The 26,563-nt window shown below is 50.8% G+C and overlaps 1 protein-coding gene across 5 annotated transcripts in view; it reads right to left on the bottom strand.

The window, feature by feature from the left end:
* Positions 1-26,563, bottom strand: part of CHST15 (carbohydrate sulfotransferase 15) — a 278,611-nt gene that overhangs the window by 52,585 nt on the left and 199,463 nt on the right. The window contains exon 5 of one of the 5 annotated variants that reach the window (XM_081074503.1): positions 24,813-24,895. The gene's annotated coding sequence lies outside the window, so the exon portion shown is untranslated. Of the gene's footprint in view, positions 1-14,379; positions 14,994-15,362; positions 15,499-16,078; positions 16,430-24,812; positions 24,896-26,563 lie in introns of those variants that run through there. The other 4 variants (XM_081074500.1, XM_081074504.1, XM_081074502.1 and 1 more) reach the window with 4 other exon arrangements.

Below are 26,563 nucleotides of genomic sequence, written 5' to 3'. Positions count from 1 at the left end.
GCTTGTACATGACGGTGCTATACTCGCTATTTACTAAGTTAAGTACTGGCTGAGGGCTCCCTTAAAAGGGAGGAACCCCTTCCAGACACCCAGGTACAACACAGATTTTCCTTCATGGTCTCGGGCTCACCAAGGGCAGCTGTGGCCGCCAGAACTGCCTGAGGCCTGACTTGTTCTCTCTCCTGGCTCTCTCTCCCCAGGCAGCAGGTACAAAAGGCAGTTTCTTTCGTTAAGCCTCACAACGCCATTCAAACCCATCAACTTGTGACAATGAAAGGAGAGCAAGCAAGGGTCCTGGCTCCCTGTGAGCTCACATCTCCAAGTGACCTCTGTACAAACTGAGGACAAAAGGAGAAAAATCCAGGGGTGATGTACGAAGTCCCCCTGAGACGAGCCTCTGAACAGATGTGACTTAGAAACCTTTCCTTCTGGGTTCTGAGCACAGCGTCCACCCCCACCACACACACAAATAACTAGTCCTCATTCAAGATCCTGGGTTCCAATTTAAAACCTGAAAGTCCCAGCTCCCCCAGCCCTGATGCCACTTTCGGCTTCCCCACTGGCTTCTAAGAAGGCACCCACTGAGCACGTACAAGTCCCAGCTCACCGTGCTGGGAGAGAACAAAGACCACGCAAAGCAGAGCCGGCCCTTGCGGGCCTGGCAGCCCCTTGATGGATGCTCCAGGCGCTGGAGTTCGGTTCCGTGCCAAGATGCACTATGCCACCCCCACCCCCAGCCCCGACTTTGCACATTGGCTTTCCCTGAAATTGGAAAATGCCTAGGGTGGCCTACAGTGGTCCTGAAACCCTGGACTCTCTCCAGGGGCCTTCCACTCAGCTGGGAGGGCAGAGCCCAAGCAGTGGACACCAGAGACGAAAAGCAGAGAGAGAGGGTGGGCTGCCCCCACTCCAGGGACTGAGTCAAGGGGTGCAAACAGAAACACACACTCACCATGACCAGGGGCTGGATAACCACTGTGGGTCAGCCTTTTACACTCTGCAGTGCAAAATCATCCAGACTTTGGGTTTACGCATGCACGCAGAGACACAGACACACACACACACACACACACACACACACACACACACACACACACACACACACACGAATCTAGATGGGGTTTGAATTCAGGTTTTCTCCTCTCCTCTAAACTGAGCTTAGAGAATTTTGTTCCTTGTGCCTTTCCATTCTAAAGAGCCCTAAGGAGGATTTTTCCAGATTCCTGATGTGTGGACCCTGAGAAAACCACATGAAACCCCCCAGCAGACCAGGACTATGGCTGCATGAACCAACTCAGCTCAGCCATTCTGTCCTAAGTGTGTGCATGGGTCAGGCACCCAGACAGACCCCTCAGAGCACACAGGCTGGAGCCCTGCCCTCTGGCTGCTTCCATCTTCAAGCTGGTGGATATCAAGTGGTCCAGACGCGCCTCATGTAAACACCCAGGGCAGCTCCAGGTTGCAACCCTGAGTGACAGGGCCCGGTGCTCAGAAGGGGCCATGCTTGGTTTAATGCTCTAGTGTCCTAGTTTTGAAACTTTTAATAATTTTTAATAAGGGGCTCACATTTGCATGTTCTACTAGGCCTTGCAAATTACATAGCAACTTCTGGAACACCTAAAGAATTATATAGTCAGAATTAAAAGGAGAGAGCAATCACGTCCAGGGAATTTCTCTTATTCCTGCAATGTCTAACAGCGAAAGAACTCACAAAGTGGCATTGGCTTCAGGTTTAAGCTCATCACTGGCTTGAGTAGGGACCTCTCCAGGGCATTTCAGAATCAGCATCCTCCATTCTACACCAGGACAGAGGTTAGCAAAAGCATTTACCATGAGCCCATTTATCGTGACTCTGATCTAAAACAGTCTCTTCTCGAACACAGCTCTGCCTGACAATTTAAAAAATACGGGACCCTTTCATTTATCACATTAACGTGATCACACATTCACCCCAGAGTCTGGCCACCTCACATCCACACAAGCGGAGCCCCCCCACCATAGAAATTTACAATCTGAAGCTTATACTCTTCCAGCCCCTTCAAATGGGAAAATCTTTACCTTTAGTTGAGTAATAGGCTCATTCCACAACCTGAAAAGACAATTAAGCCCTTCCACTAGCGTCCTGCTCTGTTAGTTTTTACAACCCATCCCCAGGACTATGCAGTTTAAACACCATTTACAAACAAGCTTAATTTTAACCTTCCTTTGTGGAGACTGCAAAATCAATTAAGTACTTGCTGATAATGCCTTCGCCTCTCGTTCTGGTGGCATGTCACAATTAATGCTGCCCATGAGGCTGAGTGTGCAGCTTCCACCCCTCCTGGTTATGACAAGAATTGTTCCTCCAACCCAAGGCTGAACGCAGGGGGCTCAGACAGAGCACGCTGCATGGGGAGTTGGCATCTTTAAGAAATCAGTTTGTAGATGGTTTAATTAAAATACACCAGAGCATAATTCAGTTGGAACTGGGGATCCCATCAAACCAAATTAGGCAGCAGAAATCTTCCCAACCTTAACGGTACCTACAAGGGACAGGCTAGAAATTTCACTCGGCTCTTTGGGTATCTCTCCCTCTTCTGGTATAATTATTTTCACCAGTGAAACCAACTGTACTCCGGAATAGGAGTAATAGGTCTTCTCAGCCAAGCCCCTTGTGTTGAGGTGAGGAAAGAGGCTCAGGAAAGTCTAGTAAGCAGCCCCAGGACACAGTGCAGTCAGTGAGAACTGGGACCAGAAATGTACAGGCCTGAACCAAGAAGGGGAGTCCTATGAGGTGAGAGCCAGCAACCTCTGAGGTAAGATTGCCTGGGTTCAAGTCCTGACTCCATCACTCATGAGCTGCCAGAACCTAGGCAGGGTGAACCTCTCTAGCCTCAGTTTCCACATCTGTAAAATGGGCATGTTGATCATGTCTATCTCAAAGGTCGCTGAGAGTAACTGAAATAATGTAGATAAAGGCTAGCCCAAGTACTCAAACGTTGGTTACTATGATCAGAACTCAAGTTTCCCAATTCCACGTCCTATGTTCTATTACACCAAACTATTCTCTATGGTTCCTTAGCTCCAAGAATCTCTCTGATGGGGGAAGAATGTGATCTGTGCATACACCAGGGATCACACACCCACAAAGCACTATGTGGGCACATGGCAAACACGAAATGCACAAATCGTGGGTCTTCCAGGATCTGTTGACTCAATGGAAATTAATTTTAATTGATGGCCATTGGGAAGGGGTCCAAAAACAATCTAAAAAATAAACGACAACACTGAGGTTTATGAAATTCTAACATGCTTCCTAAGTGCTGTAGACCCCTAGGTTTAATGAAATTAGATGGCAGCAGAAGGCAGTTAATGGCATTGTACCAGTGTGGGCTCCTGGTCTTGATAATGTTCTCCAGTCATGGAAGATGCTATCATGGTGGGAAGCTGGCAGAAGAGCACACAGGAGCTCTGAGGTATTTCTGCAGCTTCTTGAGAGCCTAAAATTATTTTAAAATAAAATTATGAGGCAGCAGCCAAGAGTGCCGAAAGATTAAGGGCACTCTCAACAAGTTTCCAACATGTCCCTACAGTCAATTTCCAGACAGGATGGCCCCACACGGATTTGAGAAAAGATGCTGACTGAATATCTGGAATGATTCTAAATCAAGCTATTTGGGGGGAAAAATATTTCTCCATTTACAAAAACACAGGGAAACTATTTTTTGTCCCTACTTTAAAAAAGAATCGTCAACAACATAAATGGAGATGTATATTGCTACAACGACTGATAAACATCTATTGGGAAAACTTTGCAAAGTTACACCCTTAAGGATGTCCAGAAAGGACCAGAAAGACATTTAAAGTTTAAGAAAATAATTGACAGAAACAATGTGTTGAGGCCCTACTAGGTGTCAGGTCGACCAGTTGGTCCTTGGGCATAGTTCCCAAGAAGGAAAGGCTGCCATTCCCATGTCATTCACATGGACTGACGAAATGTGGCACAGAGTGGCGCAGGTGTGGACACGGCCCAGAGTCGACTGAAGTACTAAAGAGGCAGAGGATGTAGGAGGCCGGACAGACTGTTCCCATGGAGACCACAGGGCCAGGGTGATGACAGGATCTCGGGTGGGGAGGCAACCTGGGGGTCCACTCTAGGAGGAAGGGAGACGACCGCAAGAAAGGGACAAAGAGCTGAGGTTCTCACAGATAATTGGGAGAGAAACATCTGGGGGTAGCAATGGGAAGGAGAAAGCACCTCCACCTGACAGGGCTCAAGAGGAAGTCAAGTCCTCAGGCGACTCGCTCATGGCCAGGGAGGAAAAGCAATGCTCCAGGGAAGGGCCACAGCAGCACAGAAGTTTGCTATGCCCTACTCTCTCTTCAAAAGGGTCCCCTCTACCTGAACCGGGCTGCCTGGAATTGTCACTGAATGCAAGCTCTTTCAGCCATGTGCTCACGTTTGAGATTCCACTATTTCAGTCTTATTTTAATGAGTGTGGTTTCAGCTGCCCATCCAAGACGTCCCTCTTCAAGTACGTGCTTCCATAAAAATAACTCCTGCTCACAAGGCAAATCTTAAGTGAGAGGATGAGGATGGGGTTTTTCTTTGTTTCTCACTAGCCCTGTTTTCTCAAAGAGCAGCACTGTGGTCCAGCTAGCACTAGACAAGTGTTCTTCACCCCAAGATGAGACAGGGAGAAGGCGGAGCTGTAAATGATCCTTTGGAGGATGGAGAACAGAGAATAGACGTCAATCCAAGTATGCTACAAACCCGTCCTCTGACCAGCTCTGGGATACAACTCCAGCCCATGCAGAACTCCCCCTCTGAGGCGTCCCTGGCACTCGCTCCCCCCGGACCCCTGCAATTTCTTCAATGCTTTGGCCCAGCAGAATTCTTCTGGGGTCACAGCCACAGCCCCTTTGTTTATGGGCTAGGCCAGATCAGATAAAATTTCATTCTCTGAATTGGACCTAATTTAATTATTCCCCAGATAAGTGTGGGCCTCCCGTTGCTGCAAGGGAAAGACCTAGGAAGGGGTGGCGCCACAAGTTGCAATGTTTGTGGATGACAAGATATCCTCCAGCCTTTGTTGAGTGAGGGGGGTTAGAACCGTGGGTTTGGCAAGGCGGTCACCATCTGTCCACCCAACCAACCATTGTTAAGTCCCCAAGCCACTCAGGACCTGGAGTTTTACTAAGAGCTTAGGGAGAATGTTCAAGGTAACTGAACTGATTCCAAAAACCCAGATTCAATCCTGATTGCATGTGGCCTCTCCAGGCCTCAGTTTCCCCATCTGTAAAATGGGGCCAGATTATGTTTTCCAGAAGACATTTCCAGCTCTCAAATTCAGGCAATTCTGAGGGGGATCAGAAGCCCATCTGAGAATCAAGCCTTTTTTAGGGCCAGGGAAAGAGCAAGTAAAAAAGTAAATCAATCTTATTATTAATAGCAAGGAAAAGTATCTCATAAAATATAACCTTAGAAATAGAAACATGTCCACACAAAAACTTGTAGGTTTACAGCAGCATTATTCATAAGAGCCAAAAGATGGAGAAAACCCAAGTGTCTACCAACAGACGAATGAATAAAGAAAATGTGGTAAATCCATACTATACAATGTTATTTAGTGATAAAAAGTAATGAAGTACTGACTCACACTACAACATGGATGAACTTTCAAAGCATTATGCGAAGTGAAAGAAGCCAGTCACAAAAACCACATATTATATGATTCCATTCATGTGAAGCCCAGAACAGAGAAATTGATAGAGAGGGAAAATAGATTCCGGCTTGCTTAGGGCTGCGAGATGGGGGGTGAATAGGGAGATGGGGGCTGATAGTTAACGGGTACAGGGTTATTTTTCAATGTGATGAAATGTTCTAACACTGAATGTGGTGCTGGTTACACATATCTATGAATATACTAAAAACTACTGAATGGTACACTTCTAATGGGTGACCTGTACGGTATGTGAATTATATCTCAATAAAGCTGTTTAAAAAAGAATAGGTTGAAGGAGCAAAAAGTCTGCTCCATGATTTTTAAAACTAAATCAGATAAAAACTTTGTAAAACACACACATACACACACACACACACACACACACACACACCCCTCCTTAAACCAGTTCTGCAGCTTCGTAATTGGTCCAAAGGTAAAAGGTGATTTTTGATGGGCAAACCTCCTTCTTCCATAAACCAAAGAAATTGCTGACTCAAAAGTGGGCAGGCCTGCATTATTCTATTGATTTGTTTCCGTTTTTAACAGCCAAAAGCAAATTTATTTTCTACCACCCAAATGGCAACCAAGGTTTCATCTACATTTTTATTCTCTGAGCCAAACTGTATCCCATAGATTTTGCAAAGAAGCCATAGATTTTGAACTGTCAACTCGTGACCTGTGGGCAAATGGGTGTTTGTTTGTTTGTTTGTTTGTTTGTTTGTTTTGGAGGGAAGGTATTTCTGATGAGAAGGTCCGGTTTGCTAACCTCTCAGTCTTCTCTTCTGTACATCTTTCCAAAGCTAATTTTTCACAGAAACTGTTCTAGAGTGGGTATAAATAATTAGGACAACAGAAATGTCAGGCTGATCCTCTTTTCGTTTTCTCATTTCTTCCTACTCATAAGTTTCTTAGGCAACAAGTTCAGAATGTCCTAAAGGCAGCAATTTCCTCTGACTTTCAAAAGAGTGCACTCGAATTACTGGCCTGATGTGGGATTGGACAGGGCCTTTCCAGAACATATTATCTTCATTAAGAACTGTGACAGAGATTGAGGGAGGGTCACACCACCGTGGGTCAGGTTAAAGACCACGGAAGGCAATAGGGAGTTTCCCACGGTTCAGGAACACGCCGGCCCACAGGAAGAGTAGGTGCCATTTCTACGCCTGGACAATGTTTCATTCAGATAAGGAAGGTCCACTGATGGGTCAAAGGAGTGACCCACAGGGGAAGTTTCAGACTTAACACTGGATGGCGTATCAGGGGCAGCGTGCGAGCCAGAACCCAGCTCTGCACTCCTCTCCCCTCAGACACCTCCCTGCTTCACTTCCTTTCCCAGGTGGGACTCACCATCCTAGCACCCTCAAGGAAGGAAGGGCTCCCAAGCAGAGATGCCTGACGCTCCCAGAGCCAGGATGACATGCTCCCTGCAAGATAGAGGTGGGAATGGCAAGAGGGGAGGAATGCTGCTACCTCAACTAGTCTCGGTTCTAAGACAAAGGTGTGCAGTGGGCAGAGGAGTTGGTCCCTGGGCTGACTGGGGACAAAGAAAGCCCTGGTATCAGCCAACCAGGGGCCACAGTCAGGGGATTTGGGCCCTACCAGGACTCTACTTGCTCTTCTGTCCTGTCTGCCCTTTACCCTGTGATGACAGGGAGGTTGCCAGATGGGGGACAAGCCTGGATTTAGGGCTGGCTAATGGACCATGTTGGCCCTCTCTCACTTACTAGATGACCTCCACTCTCCATTTGCTGGGACTCTGTGAGAGAGGGTTTCCAGTGAGAGCTGTCACAGGGAGTTTTGAGAGCACCATCACCACCACCCGCCACACACACACACACACACACACACACACACAATGCCAGGAGCAGAGGCTCTGGCCCAGTCTGACCACAGCCCCCAATCTCTCACTCCAGAGAAGAGGCAGAGGCTAGTTCTTCTTAGGAACATTTAAAAGCTAAACTGCTCTCAAGAATCTGATGGAGGAAGACCCCCTACACAGGCCCTCAGAACTGAACACTGAAGCCGAAACGGGAGCTCCTGCCTCCCTCCACCAGACCCCAGAAAAGCCAGCACTCTCCCATCCTTCTCAACACCTTCCTAAAGCAACAGCAGTTCTGAAACCCAGCATCTGCTTACGTGACGCGGAAATGAGCTCGCTACGGCCAGCCCCCACCCGGATGTCCAGGAAACTGAGGACAGAGGAGCCAGACGATCTCACGGGCCCTCAGGCCCTCGGCCAAAACTTCGCCCTCCCCAGCATGCCTGCAACTTAACAAACAGCAGGATGAGACGTCTGTGTTGGGAAACACAACCCTTTGACCCAGATTCCCCAGGGGCAACCCAATTTTTTGTCTTCCTGGAGTCCCTTACACGCACAAAGCAAATGTGGTTCTGTGTGTACATTCGGAAGACTCTTTGTATAAACAGGTTCACAAATCAGAGGAAATGATCATCTCTAGACCAATAGTCTGACTTCTGGTTTGGAAATGATGGTCCCTATAAGTACATGCCAGGACATACTTTATGTTTTCAATGCAAATATTTACATTCCAAAGGCACATTGAACTTAAAGACAACCTATTTCTATCTGCTAGAAGAAACAGTAAGGGCCCCACATTTCTTGCCTGGGAAGATAACTCCTGCTTGTATTCCTATGACACCAACCAAATTCCCATAACATCCCCCCCCCCCCCAGACTCACATGATACACACAAAAACCGTGGTTACTACCTTGTAATAGCCCAAAATCCTAATGCCAGGAAATCAAAAGTTACTCCATTATGCTCTTGACTAGTCCAGAAATGCAGTGACAAGTGTTATCTCTGTGATAGCACACTACCAAACTGGGGACTCTTTTCTGTCTTCTGGGTATACACCCAGAAGCACACATAAAATCCATAACACCTTTTCTCCAGGAGAAAAGGGCTTTTGAAAGAACCATGTTTAACTGATGCATTCATTAATTCAACAAATAGCAGACTCGTGGCTCTGTGTGGGTCCAGCCATGAGTGGGCCACCAGATGCCCTCCTCCCCCTTGAGAGGCTGACCAGATTGGGACAAGCAGACCACACCCAGGAAACTAGAACATGAAATACAGTGAGATGGGTTCAAAGTTGAGTTCAACAGAGTAGAGTTGCAGAAGATCAGATAGAGGAGGAAGGTAACACTCGCATGGGAGAAGGAAGATGTGGGGGAGGATGGTAAGATTTACTGGCAAAGGTGGAGGTGGTGATGGGAGAGGGGCACAGGGGCTGACAAAGACTCAGGCCGCATGGGAGAAGCAAGAGGAGGTGGAAAAAGTTGCCCAGGCCCAGGCTATTTGCCACTGCCTCCAAATGCAGCCTTAGTTAGAACTTAGCCTCGAGGCCCATGGATACTCCTTACCTCAACCTGGGTCATCACTTTCTGCAACAGGTAGCTGATGAGCCTCAGGCCCAGCTGCCCTGATCAATTGCATACCTAATAGGTGCCATTTGTCAACCCCCACCCAAGGCCGGGCCCTGGGCTCAGCACTTTACATTCACTATGGGGGGTGGCGGTGGAGGGGGACTCTTCCTGCCCACTCCTGATGTTTCCTTCCACGTGGAGGGAGCTCCATCTGTATAACTCTCCTGGGGGCTACACCTGGTGGTGTCTACACCATCCCAGGAGTGTGGAAGGACCTGGACATGTGTAGCCCGGCCTCACCTTTTCCCTTACAGAGTAGGCATTTCTCTCTGCTGGCTGCCCATGGAGGTAGGGGCTGCCCCCAGGAGAGGCTGCAGCTTTCCCATTCTGCCTGTGACTGGGGGGAGGCCAGTCAGCCCAACTGCCCATTCTCAGTTCAGGATCACACTGCCCATTCACCCACCAGTTCAGCCATCGTCCAGCATTAGCTTCAGTGGGGAACACACGTGACATTTTTATCTCCACCTGTCTTTCTCCTCTCCTCTCTCTCCATAGGTTCAGAACCTGGCCAGGAAAGAGGGGTAAAATTTGGGGAGCTTCTTTGAACCCTAAATTGTACCATTTCTAATATTCAAACTATACTATAAGGTGGAGATCATTAACCCCATTGTACAGATGAGGAAACTGAGGCATAAGGGAGATTAAGCCACTTGCCCAGGGTCACGGTAATGGAACAAAGAAGCACAGGAGGGTGTCGAATGTGGGTCAGCTTTGTGCCCATGCTCACCCCACCATCTATGCTGCCCCTCCAGGGCCTATGGATTCAATAACCAGGCTACAAGAACAGCTGCGTGTGGGCACCAAACATTGGGTTAACCAGAAACATGAAGGTGCTGGCTGAACTTATTTCCATCAGCGTGAGTTAACAACACATGTCAAAAAGGGCAGAGCCACCAGACACCTTTCAACAAGGGGCGAGACAGTAACACACCTCTGAGACCTCTCAGACCCTGAAATGCAGGTTCCAACCTTCTAACAAAGATGCCACAAGCCCAGGCCCATGGGGCAGCTCCCTACCAGGGCACAGTGGAACAGGCCAGAACTTCCTGAGACACAGGGCTGCCCTGGAAGGGATGGACCGCCACCTCTCACGGCCCTTCCTCCCCCTGCAGAGGGCACTCCACTATCTTTTTGACCCCACGGAATAAAATGGACCAGCAGGCGCATATTCCATTTCAAGAGAAAACGTGAAACCACCAAGTTCCAGCATATTGTAGGAAAAAATAATTGCACCTGGCCTGTATCTAATTATTTGCCCATACTGGGGTATTTTCCAGGCAGCTGGGTGACGAAGCTGCCTGTTTCAATATTTTCATCACAAACACAATTCTGGAAAGCGGCCAAGTTTCCATTATAATGACACTTCTGCTTTTGAGGATCTGCCAGCCTTGCTTTCTTCAGAGACCCAAAAGGTGTGGAACACGATGAGTTCCACAAATCTCCAATCGGTGTCAGAGAGTGCCTGCCCGGCAAGGAGGCCCCTGCTGGCCTGTTCAGGACTCTTAAGGTTAGAGTGCAGCTCAGTGTGTGACATTCAAAAGCTACCCCAGGACATTTCAGTCACCGCTGCCTGCTCTGCCCTCTGCTTAACTGCATCCAGTAGGGGCACAGCCGAACTGGCCCACAGCTTGTCGTCAATGTCAGCCGAAAGGGTCTCACAGAGCAGCTGTGCACCCAGCCCCCTCTGCACAGATGAAGAAACAGCCCAGAAAAGTGAAGCAACCATTCCAAAGAAACTCAACTAGACTCCAAAGCGTCCTGGGGCTCTTGGCCTTATGGGGTGTCAGAGAAGCCCTTTGAGGTACAATATGCTAGAAGTCATGCCCCCCTCCCCAAGAAATATACACAGCTACATAAAAATTGCACATGCAATTCAGAGAGTTCAGAGACATCCCCGCCATTTATGAGCACGAAAGAAAACCACAAGAGCCAATGTTGGCTAAGCGCTGACTGTGTGCGAGGCACTGCTCCAAGCACCTGGCAGGTGTTAACATCATGCCCAGGACCCCAGGGCAGGGTGTGAAGTCATCCCAGACCACTCCAGGCAGGCTCCTTCCTCAGGCCTGAACCTCCTGTCAACAGCCATTATGCAACTCTGCCTCGCCCACGCATCTGAGGGCCACCTCACAGCTGACTGCTGACTCTGCCCCAGCACCTGGCCCCCGGCCGGAACCTGGGGGGGACACATCAATGCTGCCTATGCTGCTGCTGGTGAAAGATGCTGCTCGAGTTTCCTCCACAGCCTTTTCGAAATCAGCAGACACTGAGAACCCGCGTGCCACTGTCACCTCCCCCAACTTACCACTTGCTGGGTCACATGCCTTCCCCTTCTGGAGCACTATTGTCATTCTCCACCACACCCCCCCATTTCCCTCCTTCCTCCATTGTCACTCCGGATGGCGAAAAGCTTGGTCTGCGTGATCTCAGAGGGCCTCCCTGCCCTCTAATAGAGACAAAGGGGGACACCTGTCTGACCTGCCTGGCACAGGGCCAGCTGGGAACCAGCAGGAACCCAGCAGATGATAGCTGTTGTGATCAAATGTCTTTCTCCCCAATCTCCATACTTAAAAAAAAAATTTCTATATTGGCCCAAGTCAACACAAAACCTTTCCTTTTCTTCCTGGATATCTACACTGGAAACACCAACTAGGTAACTGCTACCTTTATACTTCGTTTCATGCTGTGAAAACACAGGTCTACACATAAATCATCTTGTCGCAGTGCTTTATTTAAAGGAGGAGTATCTCAGGAAGGAAATCAGACCCTAGCACTTGAGAACAATAAAGAAATACACTGGCAAGTCAAAGCTGGGCCTCCCAATACCTGGTCAGCTGAGTGAGAACACAATCTCTTGATTCACAGAACAGAAACAGTTACCCATGGAAGTCAGTCAGGATCATTCCTGAGCATCCCAACTACAGACCAGAAGGGAAGACAGGGTGCCTTATTGTCACCAGTGACTGAAAGCCAGGTCCCTTCTAACTCATATGCTGCTAAAGGGGTGCCCGCTGACTGACTGCTCACATAAATGACACTCCCATGCCAGCTGCTACTTTTCTGTAAAAGTTTCTACCTTTAAAATGTAAGGAGACTCCTCTCTCATACAAATGGGTTCCAAGTAGCATCTGGACAATCCTAGGCCTGCTGAGACAGGGTCTGGGCGTGTGTACAGGAAAAGTAGAGCTGCCAGCCAGTATCTGTTCCCTTGCAAGTTTCCCAGAGGTTCAAGCCCAGCCTGGTGGGATGAAAAAGCAGGCCCAGGACCTGGGAATCAGAGACCTGGGTTGACTTTTCACTTCCTGGCTGTGTGACCTTAGGCAAGTCACCCTACTGCTCCAAGCCTCTGTTTACACATCTGTAAAAGGAATCACATCTTCCGCAATCCACCCATCTCTAGTCCCTTCCCTTGCCTTATTGTCCTTCCCAGGTCTTAACACACATCTCAGGGTTCATTCATCATTGACCCATTCCCCTCCTTCGAGGGCCGGGACTATGTGTCTGTCTTATCACTGTCATCCCCAGGTACTCAACTCAGGGACCTATTTGGTAAATGAAATTACATGAAAAGTTTTACTCAGAGTGTCACTTTCCACAAGATAGGAATTCATCGAATAGCTACTGAATGAATGCAAGACCCACAAGCACATGAAGGGGGCTGGCACATGGCCAAAGACACGAGGGACATCTGTCAATTCTCAGTCCTTGGGCCCTTGGGTCCTTGGGTGTGACCACCATGTCCCATTGCATGTCACATCTCCCTGGTGGTGGGACACCCTTCCCAGCATAGAACACAGGGCCCGGTGTCAAGCTTCAGACCTCCTGGCAGTGCACTCACCTACCCCTCTTCTCTAGAATTTGAGCCCACACTTAAATATCCAAGCCTGAGAAGTCTCTTGAAAATTAACGAGACCTATCAAGTCTGGTTTTTTCCCAACTGGCTGGAGCTGAGTCCAAGCTGCTTCCTATAGGTGGGGCCTGGGCTCACCTGCTCAGGGCAGTCCCATTCTCCTCCCCCCATCCCTCTGCGCTAGAGAGGGTAACTTCCAGCTAGGCCCTACGTGGTCTTGGACTACCACAGTCTAATTATAACCCAGCATTAATCTAAAGCATCTGCTAGTGCTGGTTCAAAGGCCCTGGGGCTTCTGGGGCCCCTGGGTACGCTGGCGTTTCTTCTCTGCTCTTCTCCAAACACCAAAGAAGCAGAGTCCACTTCCCAGCCTTTCCTGCAAATACTGGCTCTTCCAGATGCAGAGGTTAGTGTTCAACCTTTCAGGCATGTGGAAAACCAGATGCCTCACCTCTCCAGGCCAGGGGCAGCAGCAACAGAGAATGGGAAGGCTGTGGGAACAGTGACACGCCAAAGCAAAGCAAGGCATGTGTGTGCTGTGGGTAGACCTGCCTCCTGCGCCCCCACCCTCACTCCCCCTCCCACACACAATATTCTGGATGAATTACCTCTGCTTGCTTCACCCACAAGCTAGCTCACTGCAGTCCTGCAATGCCCAGAGAGAAGACACAAAGACATTGTTGAGTTTCCTTCATGAGGCCCTCGAGATTGATTCTCCTGGGGAGCTGGGCCTCAGAGGAAAGGCCCCACCTGCAGCTCCACTTCTGGCTTAACCACTCACTGAGAGGGAGAGCATGGCAGGCGCTTCCCAGGCTGGCTGGGTTTCCTCATCCAGCAGGAGGCAAGGATATTTTCCTGCCAATCTTTCAATATTGGAGAGAAAAACTTATTTGATAAAAGCTGCTTAACTAAAAGGCATTTATTTTTATTCCCATGCATACATAAACACATTCATATATGGTCTGTACGTGTGTGTCAATCTCAACATCCTGATTCAACATAGTTTATAAAATTAGTAAGCGCCTTGTTCTGGATGAGAGGGTTTCTGATTTTGCAACGTTGGAGGTGGAGCCAGTAGGAAAGCTGGGGACCGAGGATGGTGTGGGAGGGTCCTAGAGAACTTGGGGCAAATCTCCAGGCCTCAGGCCCCTCGGAGGGGGGTTGCAGATGCCATCACCTGCCTTCTGCTCCAACTCCAGTGGCTGCCCTGATGGGAACCTCAGCAGATAGAGCGCCGCGGGGCACAGCCAGGAGTCCGGAACCAGAACGAGCCCCTCTACTAAGCTTCACTGAGCGCCGCGCCACATTCCTTCGCGGAGCGTCCTGGGGCTTCTTAGAGATACAACTTCATTCCCCAAAACCCCGTGCCATTGACTCACCCAACATGAATACGGTGAAGGACCGGGGTGACGGGAAGACGGGGACCCGAGTAGTAGGTCTCAGCCTCTGCCTTGCTGCGTCCTTCTCGAAGCTCCCTGCGCGAGGCCAGGGCGTCCAGCCGCCAGCAGCCGGCAATCAAGCCCCACCCTTCAGCGTGGACGCCCGCCGCTCCACGGGCGTAGGGCGAGCGGGCGGGCAATGGGACCCCAGGACCGCGACCCGGCAGTCAAGTAGCCGCGCCCAGGACCGGACGGCTCCGAATCCTCAACACACACGCACACACGCGCGCGCACGCTGGCCAATCCGTTCGCGCGGAGTCGGAGGGCGCTTCCACAGCTCTTCATTCATTCCCCCAAAGGCGAGGTTTCCTTGGCCCGGGCGCCTCCATCCCGCGTTCCCAGGGGGCTCCGAGGGGCCCGACTGCACCACGACCCGCCCCCATCCTCCCACAGCCACCGCGTCCGCTCCCCCCGCATACACAACCGCACAGACCCGCGCTGCACCACGATCGCCCGCGTCGCCCCCGCGCGGGGGCCGCTGCCACCCCGGCTCCCCAAAGCTTCGCTGCCCTCAGCTCCGGCTCCCCGCCGCGCCGCTCAGACTTGCCGCGCTCTGCTCGCCGCGCCCAGGCCGGCCGGGGGGGCCGCGCCGCCGCCGGGAAGCGCCGGCAACTCCCGAGTCTCGCCGCCTCCGGAACCGCGGCGGGGCTCAGGGAGGGGGCTAGGGACGGAGGGCGAAAAGGCAGGGGAAGGAGCGGGAGCAAAAGTTCAGGCCTCTCGGGCCCCTACCGCGCCCCCGTCTCCTCCCACGCCCGCCCCGGCCCCCGCGGTCCCCACCTTCGGAACCCCGTCCCCCAGGCGTCGGCGCCTGAGACGCTCCCCATCCCCGCCTTCTCCGTCCAGAACGGCCGCGGGACTGGAGCCGCGGGTCGGGAGGTGGCTCCGGGCCAGAGAAGGGGACAGAGTGGCAGATGCCCACCTACCTGCCTCGGGCCGCGCCTGGAAACTTCCCCAAAGTGCTCGGAGGAGCGGAGCGCAACGCTTCCCCCCACCACTCCCACCACCACCCCACGCGTGCTCACGCCGTGGAAGCACCGGTCTGTCTGTCCGTCCGTCTTCCGCCTGCATCTCCCAGAGCTGGGTGGCGCGGAGGCGCCGACTCCTGGGACTGTTGGCCGGCCCGTGCGTGCCCCGCGGCGGGCGCCCCCCGCAGGCCTCCAGCGCCCGCGGCGCCACCACCCCCATCGCCAGGTCCTCAGTCCCCGGTCTCCCGTCGCATTCTCCCAGCCAGGGAAGGGGCGTGCAAGCCCCGGCGCCGCCGCTGGCTAGCCCTTCCCGCTGTGTCCCCAGAGCACCGAGCGCCCGGAGCGCGGCCAGGACCGCAGCGAGGGGACGCCCCCCGCGGAGGACCGCGGTCGCCTCGGGGAGACCGGCCGAGGGGCGCCGGGCCCAAACCTGCCTCGGCTCGGCGCGCTCGCAAGTTCATTGTCTGCCTGGGCCGCCGCGCCGCCACCGCGCCGAGCGCCGCGGGGAGTGAGGCTGCGCGCAGCCTCCGCGGGCCCAGCCTCCCCGAGCCCGGCCCGGGCCGCCGCCGGCGCTGACCCGCAGGCACGCGGAGCGGCGCCCGAGCCGCCAGCCCCGGCCAGACTCCCGCCTGTCCGCGCCGCCTCCACTCCCGCGCCTGGCACCCAACTTGTACCTGAGAAACCCGAGTCCAGCCGGGGAGCCTCTGCGGCTCGGGCTCCGCGGGAGCGCGCCCAGCCTGCACCTCGAGCCCCGCATCCAGGGCGCGTCAACCTGATTCCCCGGACGCAGGGAGGAAAAGTTTGGGAGTGACGTGCGGATGGCGAATGAAACATCCGAAGAGAACCCTCCCCCCGCCCCATGTCGCGCTGACACACAGCAGCTCGAGTCTGGAATGTGAGATCAAGGCGTGTGCGCCGAGCGGTGGGTTTGGTCCCCGCCCCCTCCCCTGCCAAGTAAACACGGGTTGTGGGATGCGCGGATTCCAAACAGAAAGCAAACCGAGACCCCTGAAGTCTGCCCGCGACACCCTGCCAGAGACATTTTTAACCAACTTGGCGGTCTGGAGCGGGTCCATACATTGATATTCAAGGCCACGGCGCTGGTGGGTTCTGCGCCCTCTGTTGTATGTTTGCCTCCCGCCCAGGCTCTCGGGGCGCCTGGGCCCAGCGTGTTGGCTCCTACCCGGAGGGAAGACTCGCCGGGGCCCCGAGCGCCACTGCCTGCCGCAGTGGTCAGCAGGCCGTGCTCCGGGAAACCACCTGGGCTGCCCGAGGTCACGGAAGCGCCACCAGGGGTCTCCTCCCCGGATTCAGGACTGAAGACGCCATTAGTTAAAGAAAAGACACTTTGAATTCTGGAAGACTCGACTCAAGGGGCGCTTAGAGCACCAAGCCCAGCCTCTCAGGAAGCAGGTCCAAGGGACAGAGAAGAATCCTTGTCTTCAGTCACACAGCCTTTTGCCTGCCCATGTCCCCATGGCCACAGTCCAGCACCCTCATACTTACAGCAACCAGAAGTGGAGCTGAAAGTACTTCCTAAACACAGAGTGCCGCACACCGCTCAGGGGTGCTTCCTGACAGACCCTTGCCCCCCTTCCTGTTTTTCTGAAAAATGGGATCTTTATTGCTTGAGGCTTCATCTCAACCACCAGGAACGATAACCTGCCCAGAGGTCATCAACCTCTGCTCTGCATCCCTGGCAATCAATGCAGAGGTCACTCACAATCAGAGGATTGTAACTGCAGATGGGAAGATGGGGTGAGAGGGGAATTCTTCAAAACTGTATTTTGTTTTTCTGCAAATAATACGTCTTACATAAAATCCACAAATAAAGATTAATGCAGCAGAGAGACCAGCCTTAGAATTTCAGACTGGATTGCTTTTTCCATATAGACTCCACTCAGTGATTTTTTTTCATTATTATTTTTTTAAACAAAAACCTTTTTTTCTGAAAATACAATGAGCTGCTTTTTGCAGGGTTCATAATTCCCAATAGATGATGATGCCATTTTTCAAGGTCTTACACACGTTGTGGCTTTGGGGCTTATTTATTAGCTCCCAAGAAAAGCCTGCCTTTCAGTGAGGTTTATATACTCTAGTAATTGCATCGGGGACATAGTGCAGGGTGCTGTTAAAGGGGTTGGTTGTACATGCGTCTGCAAGGAAGGCCCTGGGCCAGGCAGCTGTCAGACCAGAGTGTGCAATGGGTTTAAGCAAACACAGGGAAGGTTCTATGGAAATACCGAGGAGGAAATCCCCTCCTGTAAGGGTGTGTGGAACATTATTCCACAACCACACATACCGCCGTCTTTCCTCTCCTCCCTCCAAGTAAACACATGACTCCATTATAGAGATGGCGCTGGGCCCACCCAGATTGCTTTCAAATTCAGGTGTCAGAAATCACAGTTGACATGGAGCAAATTGTTTTTAAGTAAAATCAAGGTGCCGCTTTGATGCGAATTCCACCGGGGACTTTCCAAAGGTATTTACACACGTGCCTGAGATTAACTGGAGGGCGATTTCCCCCCTCAACTTTAATTTCAAAAAATTGCCCAAGAATTGCACTTGAGCCTGTGATCCTGGAGAGCTGAGAGAACACCCAGATGCCAGACGTATGTGAATAAGTGGATGGATGGACAGATGGATGTGTAACTGTGAGAGACAAGAGTGCCAACCTGATATCGGCAACTAATGGGTGAAAAAGATGCAGATAATTTGAGAAAACAAATATCTTCTCCCCATGCTTTTAGGCCTCCATAATTCTGGAGTTAAATTGCCTGGGTTCAAACCCTACTTCCCACATCTACTACCGTGTTTCCCCAAAAATAAGACCAGGTCTTATATTAAGTTTTGCTCCAAAAGACACATTAGGGCTTATGTTCAGGGTATGTCCTCCTAAAAAATCATGCTAGGGCTTATTTTCTGGGTAGGTCTTATTTTCAGGGAAACGAGGTATCTGAGTGACCTTGGGCAAATCACTCCTCCTTTCTTATAATAGCACCTCCTAGTGGTAGATTGAGTTATGGATCCCATGGGGTAATTACTCTTCTTCGGCCTCATAATGCGTGGGATATATTCCTCCATTCCTTGACTTTGGACTTGGCCGTGTGACTTGCTTTAGACAATGAGATTTGGGGGAATGTGACTGAAACAGAGGCTTAAAATGTGCTGCAGGGCTAGGCCTGCTCTCCTGTGTGCTGGTGGTCCACCATGAGAATATGTCTCAAGAAGCTGCTGCCTCTTCCAGCAAGTTTCCAGAATAAACACATGTGGAATAGACCTGAACTCAACTTGCAGCCTGGAGCCAAGTCACCCCACCTACAATTGGACTCAGAGCTGCCCCAGCTACCTACAGACACGTGAGCAAGGGGGCGGGGAAATACTTGTAAGCCACTGAATTCGGAGATTTGTTACACGGCATCATTGCGTCAGTAGCTGACTGATACATTCCCTCAGTGGGCTTGTGTGAAGATTAATGACAAAATGTTTGACACACACGAAGCACAATTCTTGGGACATAGTAAGAGCTCAGAAATATGAGCTCTTATTAGTAATCAACAATTAGTAATCAACAATACTTATTAGTATTGACAGTTTGACACATAACGGTGACATGATAACTGTTTATTGAATCGGTGAACAAGTATTACTTGAATAAAGATGCTGTAAGGGGCAGCTGGTGAGCTCAGTTGGTTAGAGCACAGTGCTCTTAACAACAAGGTTGCTGGTTTGACCCCCACAGGGGCCCCTGTGAGCTGCGCCCTCCACAACTACATTGAAACTACTACTTGACTTGGAGCTGATGGGTCCTGGAAAAGCACGCTTAAAATAAATAAATTAATTAATGAATTAAAAAGTTAAAAAGAAAGATTCTGTAAGAGACAGAGCAAGGACTTCAGGAAACTGGAAAACCAGAGATCTGCCATGATCCCCAAATCACATTCATTCACTCATTCATTCATTCGGCAGACAGTCCCCAAACACCTGCTCTGGGCCACACACTGGGGTGAAAGTTGGAGCCACTAGATGATCGTCTCCATCCCCTGCTAAGGCTGAGGACTACAGAGTCGCCACGTGACAAGCACTCTGCTAAACACTTCCCTGTGCTGCATCATTTGACCCTCACAACAGCCTTCTGAGCCAATATTGTTTATCCCCATTTTTCAGATGAGGAAATGGAGGCTCAGGAAACAAACAACACGGGAAAAGAACCAAGACCACGCGTATACCATTAGTGTGCACTAGTGCCAATGGATTCAAGTTCATGGCAGGCACATCTGCTAGGAAAGTGCGGTGAGAAGAGAGAAAACGGATGGACACAGCTGGTGTCACTCTCTATATGTGCTAGGTGCTCGGGAAATACTGGGGCTCAGAAGACCAGGCTCCATTCCCACCACCAATGCTCTGGGAGACCTCAAGCCCCTTTCTGGCCCTCAGTTTCTCCAACTGGAGGTAACAGGATCTTGAAAGCTGCAGTGATGGCATTTTATAGAGCTGTGAATTCAGGAGGAATTGCTGCAGGAAGTCCATCTTAAGGGGGTTAAGGGCTGGGAGTCACAGTTCTGGGAACTGTTCCAATAATTTGAAAGTGAGAACAATAGACAACTTAGGAGGAAAGGAGACAAGGCCTGGCCTTGAGCACTACTCATTAGAGGCTCCAGCTCAACAGCTGCAACCTTGCCATTGGTCATTCCACCATGAGAGCATTGAGGCTGGAGCATTTGGGGTCTTCCAACTGCCTCCTATGAGAATGCAGTGCCCCTGCAGGAAAAATCCCTTGAGATGCCAAAGGCCTTAGTTATCACCTAACCTGTTAATTTTCAGTTAACACTTTTGCCGAGGCTGGCATGAGGTTTCAGTTCACCTTCACCTTATCCACACTTGAGGTTGTTTCCAAGGGGACAGCATGAGGCGTGGGGTGCCACTGCATCAGAGTTCCCTTTGCGGGGAAGGGCTGCACCTGGGTGTGAGGGGGTTCTGCAGGATCAGTGCACAAGCTCTCAAATTCGTTTCGGTGGATCTGACTTCAGATCTCTGCCACCCACCTGTCTCCAGCCCTGTGACTTTGACAAATTTAGACTTCTCGGCAACCTGAAATGCATTTCAATTTCATAAATTTAGAAATGCTCTGGTTAGACAGATTCCTTCTGCAGGAAGGCATCCATTAAGTGCACTTTAAGCCGATTTTGGTATGCTAATCCATCACAAATCGATGTGAAATTTAGGTTCTTGTGAAAATTTCCTACCCCTGGTCCAAAACCTGTACTGGATTTAGGATACTAACAGTGGTTCCTTAAAGCTACAGACTCCAGCACTACATCGAAACTTTGGTGAAGAAAGGAATGGGGCCAGTTTTAAACAAACATCCAAACGTGTGTGTTCACAGGAGAGCTGTCTACTCTAACAGGATTTCCCCAGGGACAGTTCTTAACTCCAAAGATGCTGCCACGGCTGGCAGTTTGTAGAATTCTATTTCGCAGTTTCCTCCTGAATAGTCTGAGGGACCGTCAGCCCTTGGAGGGCAGGATCAGGGTCGTGCAGTCTCTGCTTTCCCAGCCCCAGCTAGAGCCCGGCACAGCCGAGTACATGGCCCGTTAATGACCAGGTTGGAATCTCCTGGCTTGACCAGCAACTCGTCCACCAGACTTAACTTGATAAGATTTCTACTATTTCCTAGAATCAAATGTCCTCCGCACCAATGAAGACTGAGAATCCTAAAAGCATGGGCGGAAACCTCTGAAGGAAATCAGACGAGCAAGGAAGGACCCCAAGTGATTTTAGTGATGATCCCCAAGTGATTTTAGTGATGACAGCATCATCGGAATGGTGAGGCTCTTTATTCTGCAGTGTCTGAGGACAGGAGGGAACAATGGCCGGTAATTAGCAATACAAAGAACCTATGGGTGATGAAAGAGACATAATGTCATTGTTCCCGCAGCCTAAGCCTCTGTCGCAACCCCTCATTGAAGGGCAGCACCTATTAGCCAGAAGTTTTCAGCTGCAGCCTAGACATTTTGCTGATAAGATGAAGTTTACAGCCTGTAGCGTTTTTACTTGCTTCTGTCATAAAATCTACCACCCACTCAACAGCAAAAAAGAGCTGTTGACTTGGGGAAATTTAGAGCAGCATTGCATGCCCTAGATGTGAAATACCTAAGCCTCCTAAATAAATTTCATTTTCCTGGTTGAGCGTTGAATGCAGTCAAATGTTACAAAGGGACGCTGGGGAGCATAATGGGAATGACACACCCACATGCAGAGGTTCCAGGCGGCTGTTGCTGATTTGTGCTCCTTCCCTGTCCTGCTTTGCTGCTTGCTGGGTCCTACCCAGACCTGCTTCACAGTTCTGTGAATGTCCGCAAGAGCCCTTCTCCTCCTGTCCTTCCACCTCCCCTCCCCGGGTGTAAGAGGAGACTGCAGGTGGCTTTGTCATCTCCTAAGGCTCAGGCATCTTGAGCATTTGGGGAGGTTGATATGGGGGTACTCAGCCAAGGCACGACTCTGGGGCCTAAACCCATGGATCACGTTGGGGAAACCCACAGGAGGCTGGTCCATCACTCTAGAATTGAGCTGCGGGCCATTCTAGTCCATGGTTGGGCCTCCTGGCACCTTTCAGCACGTGGGTAGAGCAAGGAGACAGCCCAACTCTCCAGTTGTGCTCAGGCCACAGGAGAGAGGAGAGGAGGGAGAAGGGTCAGTCCCTCCCTAGGAGCACAGGGTGCTCTTCTGCCCTCCTTGCTACACAGTGACCTTATGCCAGGCACTCTTCTGAGGCCTCAGGCTGAGACGCTGGTGAAGGGGACCAGAGGTGGCCAGCGGGGAGTGGTGGGGTCTGAAGCACCATGGAATACACACGCCTGTCCAAGGAGACAGCTGGGTAGGTATTAAATCTTGCTAGATGGGGCACGGGAGACAGAAATCTGAGTTTAATTGTGAAATAGCCCAATATTTTTTTTAAAAAATCTTTGATTGGCAACTAAATCAGAAAAAAAAATGTACCATACAGTGGGAGTCAGATTGCAGGAGAGATGCAGGAGAGATGCCTACAGGCTGCCACTTCTGTGCCTCTGTGCCAGCGGCTTCCGGACTCCAGCTAAGCTGATTCTGTGAGCGCCTGGGTAGGGCGAAGAGGGTACTGCCCCATTTTACAGTTGAGAAAACTGAGGCTTGTGCAGTTGGCCAAAGGCACACAGCTTTGCAAAGAGCAGAGCAGGAGGCGGATGGGATCCACTGCCCCTTGAATCAGTGCTCTGTTCAGAGTAAACCCCGCTTCCACCCAGAAATGGACCAGATGTCACCTGAGAGTTTCATCTCAGCCAGTCAGCACCAAAAGGGCTGGAGCACTCTGTCAGGGGTCTCCTCCAGGGGCCTGGGAAGCAAGAGTCCTCTCGGTCCTGATTTACACCAGCAGCACATGCCCACAAGGGCTGAGCCATTTTAGGCGACATTACCGTCCTTAGGACTATTTGTCATTTCTCGTTTACTCCTTGTATTGCATGGCCCAGGCCAGGCTGCATTATGGTAGATGGGATATTTCTGGCCTCCGGTTGGCTCCAGAGCAGGGAGAATTCTGGGAGGGAGGAGTGTGGGCCCTGAGAAGTCAGGAAGTCAGAAGGACATCTCACTGGACCCAGAGGCCTTTGGGCGCTGCAGCACATACCTGGTGTCCCTCTTTCCAGACCCCGGAGGACCCACTATCTGTGCACCAAGATGAGGCAGGGCCTCATCTTGAGACTTGGTCCTTTCGGGCCTCTCAAAGGTGTCCACCAGGGTTGCATTGGAGGCAAAGCCTTTTGAGTCACTCTCCCCTCCCCCCTCCACACACTGTTGATCTCCCCCACTCCAGGTTGGGCCTCTGGGCCTCTCTGGGCCCCGAGCTTCCTTTCAGGGGCCTCTCTGGGCACCCAGCTCCCTTTCAGGGGCTCACCTAAAAACCAGCCTTTGCATAGGGTTTCCCTCCTGCCTCACAGGGGCTCAGGACTCAGAAGTCAATTCCTTGTATATTTGCCCCAAAAGGAACGGAGTGGAACTTCTCTCCCCCTTGAGGAAGCACCAACGCCCACATCAGCATCACGCGTACTGTCACCAAAGGAAGTCATTACTTAGGCTGTGATCAGAGTCTACGGCTTCCTCCCCGTGGGGTCGTTGTAAAAACAATTATTTCCTCTTTCAAGGCAGCCCCATAGCTGAGCTGATATTTGAAGAGTCAAAGAATCAAATATGCATAGAAACAACTGCAGAATTCTTATTTGGAATATTAATTATATGGAGGGACCCACAGAACCGGTCCTTCTCTGGTAAGCCCCAGTGAAGGCGCTATCCCCATGTCTTGGCTAAAAGCCTAACACAGATAAACCAGGTCCCCCATACAGCTTCAGGGTGTCAGCCAGGACCTGCCTCAGGCAAAACACTACAGTCACAGCACCAAATCCATCATACCTCAGTTATCTGTAGGGCCTTAGACTTTATAAACACCTTTGCGGTTGTCCAGACTTTGGGGTCTATACCTTATCTCTTAAAAATCCGTGTGGCAGATATTAATGCACTATTCTATAAATGAAGCAGTAGGCTCAGAAAGAGGAAGGGTCTTGCCCAAGGACTCAGAGCTGCCAAGTCCTCACTGGAACTAGAGGATTTAATCCAAGGCTAATACTCTCCCTATTAAACCCTCGTACTTAGCAAATCTCAACTGCACAGCAGACCCAGGAGTGGACATTATTCAACCCATTTTTTAGATAAGGGAACTGCAGCTGAGAGAGCTTTGCCTTGGACACCTTCCCCAACCCCCTGTAATGTTCATCCACCCTTCCTTTCTCCCACAGGAGGTTCCCGGCACCCTAGGATCCTGACCCATTTTTCCCAGGATCGGGGATCCATGGGGGTAGTGGCATTCGCAGGTATTTTTCAGTCCTTGTTGCTTTCCAGCCCAGTGTTTAAAAAACATCAACACGCTGAAGCCACAGAACACAAGGTTTTCTGCACCTTGGCTAATTTCCTGCTGACTCAGCCAGGCTGGGCAAGAGCCAGCTGTGGTAACTCCTCTGGCTGTGTGTGAGAAATATTTATTGTTGAATAGTCCTCTGTTTAATAAAAGGCGCTCGGGCTTTTACGGGACAGAGAGGCTCGGACAAGTGTGGCTGTATTTCCCAAGCCTGTGGAATTATTCAAGTGGAGCTCCCTCCTCTGTTTTTCTAGCACGGCTTCTCTCTGCAGAGGACAGGGCAGCCATGGTTTAGCCAGTCAGAGCCCGACTTCCGGTTCCTATTTTCACCCTGACATGATTCTGCTGGATGAAGCTAATGACTTAACCGCTCTGTACCTCTGTTTACCCATCTGTGAAATGGCTGTCATCAAATGCAGGTATTGATTGATTTGCAAAGAGCCCACCTCTGATTATCTTTGACTAACCTCTGTGCTCAGGATTCCTCCCTGGAGGCTGAACCATGTGTCTATGTTGACTTGAAAAGAGCCTTGAAATGACAAAGGGCAACCTAGAAAAAGAAAGCACAGAGGACTTCAGGGAATGGAAAGCTACAGCTACAGTAATACACGAGGCTTTTCATGATGCTCATGTGACTCTGGGAGGACCAGGTGAGACAGCCAGTTTCAGAGGGGAGACCTTTACAGTATATTGGATTACAAATCCCAAAGACCAAAAACCAGGGGGTTAATCACATTTCAATTACCTCAACAGTTGGAAAGCATTATACTGATGTGATGGGCACAGGGCCCTCCTCTGTGTTAAAAGTGTACTTCCACTTGCTATTACCTTGACTTTTGTCCCCCATTCTCTCTGGGCCCAACCAGGATTGGATGTGTTCAGTCTGGGAATTGGTCACCAGGTTCAGAACTCTGGTTCAGTTGCGGAGGAAATACATGGTGCTTTTAAATCTGTCAGCCTCTCCGTTGTCCTTTCAGGACTGGCTGGTTTCACTGTCTTCACCAGGCCATGCATAGCAGGGGTTTTCTGGAAGAGGGAAGCTAAGCCCGACAGGCAGTGTTTGGTGTGCAATCTGGGGAGGTGGGCAGAACAACTGTGTTCTGTGGGTTGATGACTCTTAAGCCCAAATCTCTGTCCCAAGCCCTGAAATGTTGTATGTATTCTGCTGCTTCCTAGGCAGACGCAACACTGAGCTCCCCATCTTCCCCAAAGCTGCCCCAGCATCCTGATCCCATCTCAGGGAAGACCAGTCACCCAAGTAGGAGGTTGGGAATTACCCTGACTTCCAGCTAGTCTCTTCATTTCGCTTACTGACAGCTCGAGAACCTGTCTCCTCCTCTCTTGCCCATTGCCATGGCCCCAACTCAGGCCTCCACTCCCCTTATCCAGATCCCTGCAACAGCCTCCAATGTGTCTCCTTGCCTCCAGCCATGCACTCCAATCCGCTGTAGCCAGAGCTCTGGAGCACTGCCCCTCTGCCTGACAGACACAGTTATTGCTCACTGGGTATCCGTGTGCTTCCCTACATTTCCCAGCCCTCCTTGCAGTTAGATGGTGCCACGTGAAAATTCTGGCCAATGGACTGGCAGTAGGATGACATGTGTCATTACAGGTTGGAGGACAGAAAAGTAGGCGAAAGCTCTCCATTTGCTGTCTGGTGAGATGGTGGACCCCCCAGGCCAAAGCCTCCATCACTGAGTCACTGCAAAGAGTGACTCCTGGATGTCAAGTCTCTCAACATATCTGGCCTGAGCAAGAACAAGAAACAAATAGTATGTGTCAACCCCCTGAGATTTCAGGGCTGTAGTTACTGTAGCAGAGGCCTAGTCCATCCAAACTGATAACCTGGTGAATTCCCTTCCCTATTTCACACAATTCAAGGGTCACTGCCTCAAGAAGCCTCCTACCCAGGCCCCCCAGGAAACTCAGGTCCCCAACCTGTGCTTCTATAGTGAGCTGTGATTTCTCCAAGGCAGGAAATTTGTCATCTTCATCATCACCATCACAATCATGACCATCACCACCATCACCACCATCGTCACCACCATCACCACCATCACCACCACCATCACCACCACCATCACCACCACCATCACCATCACCACCATCGTCACCATCGTCACCATCATCACCATCACCACCACCATCACCACCACCATCACCACCACCATCACCACCATCACCATCACCACCACCATCACCACCACCATTACCACCA

Source organism: Rhinolophus hipposideros (assembly GCF_964194185.1).
Source record: "Rhinolophus hipposideros genome assembly, chromosome: 15".
In the NCBI taxonomy this organism is placed as follows: domain Eukaryota; kingdom Metazoa; phylum Chordata; class Mammalia; order Chiroptera; family Rhinolophidae; genus Rhinolophus; species Rhinolophus hipposideros.
The sequence above is the reverse complement of the archived record's forward strand: the minus strand, read 5'-3'. Positions and strand labels throughout refer to the sequence as shown.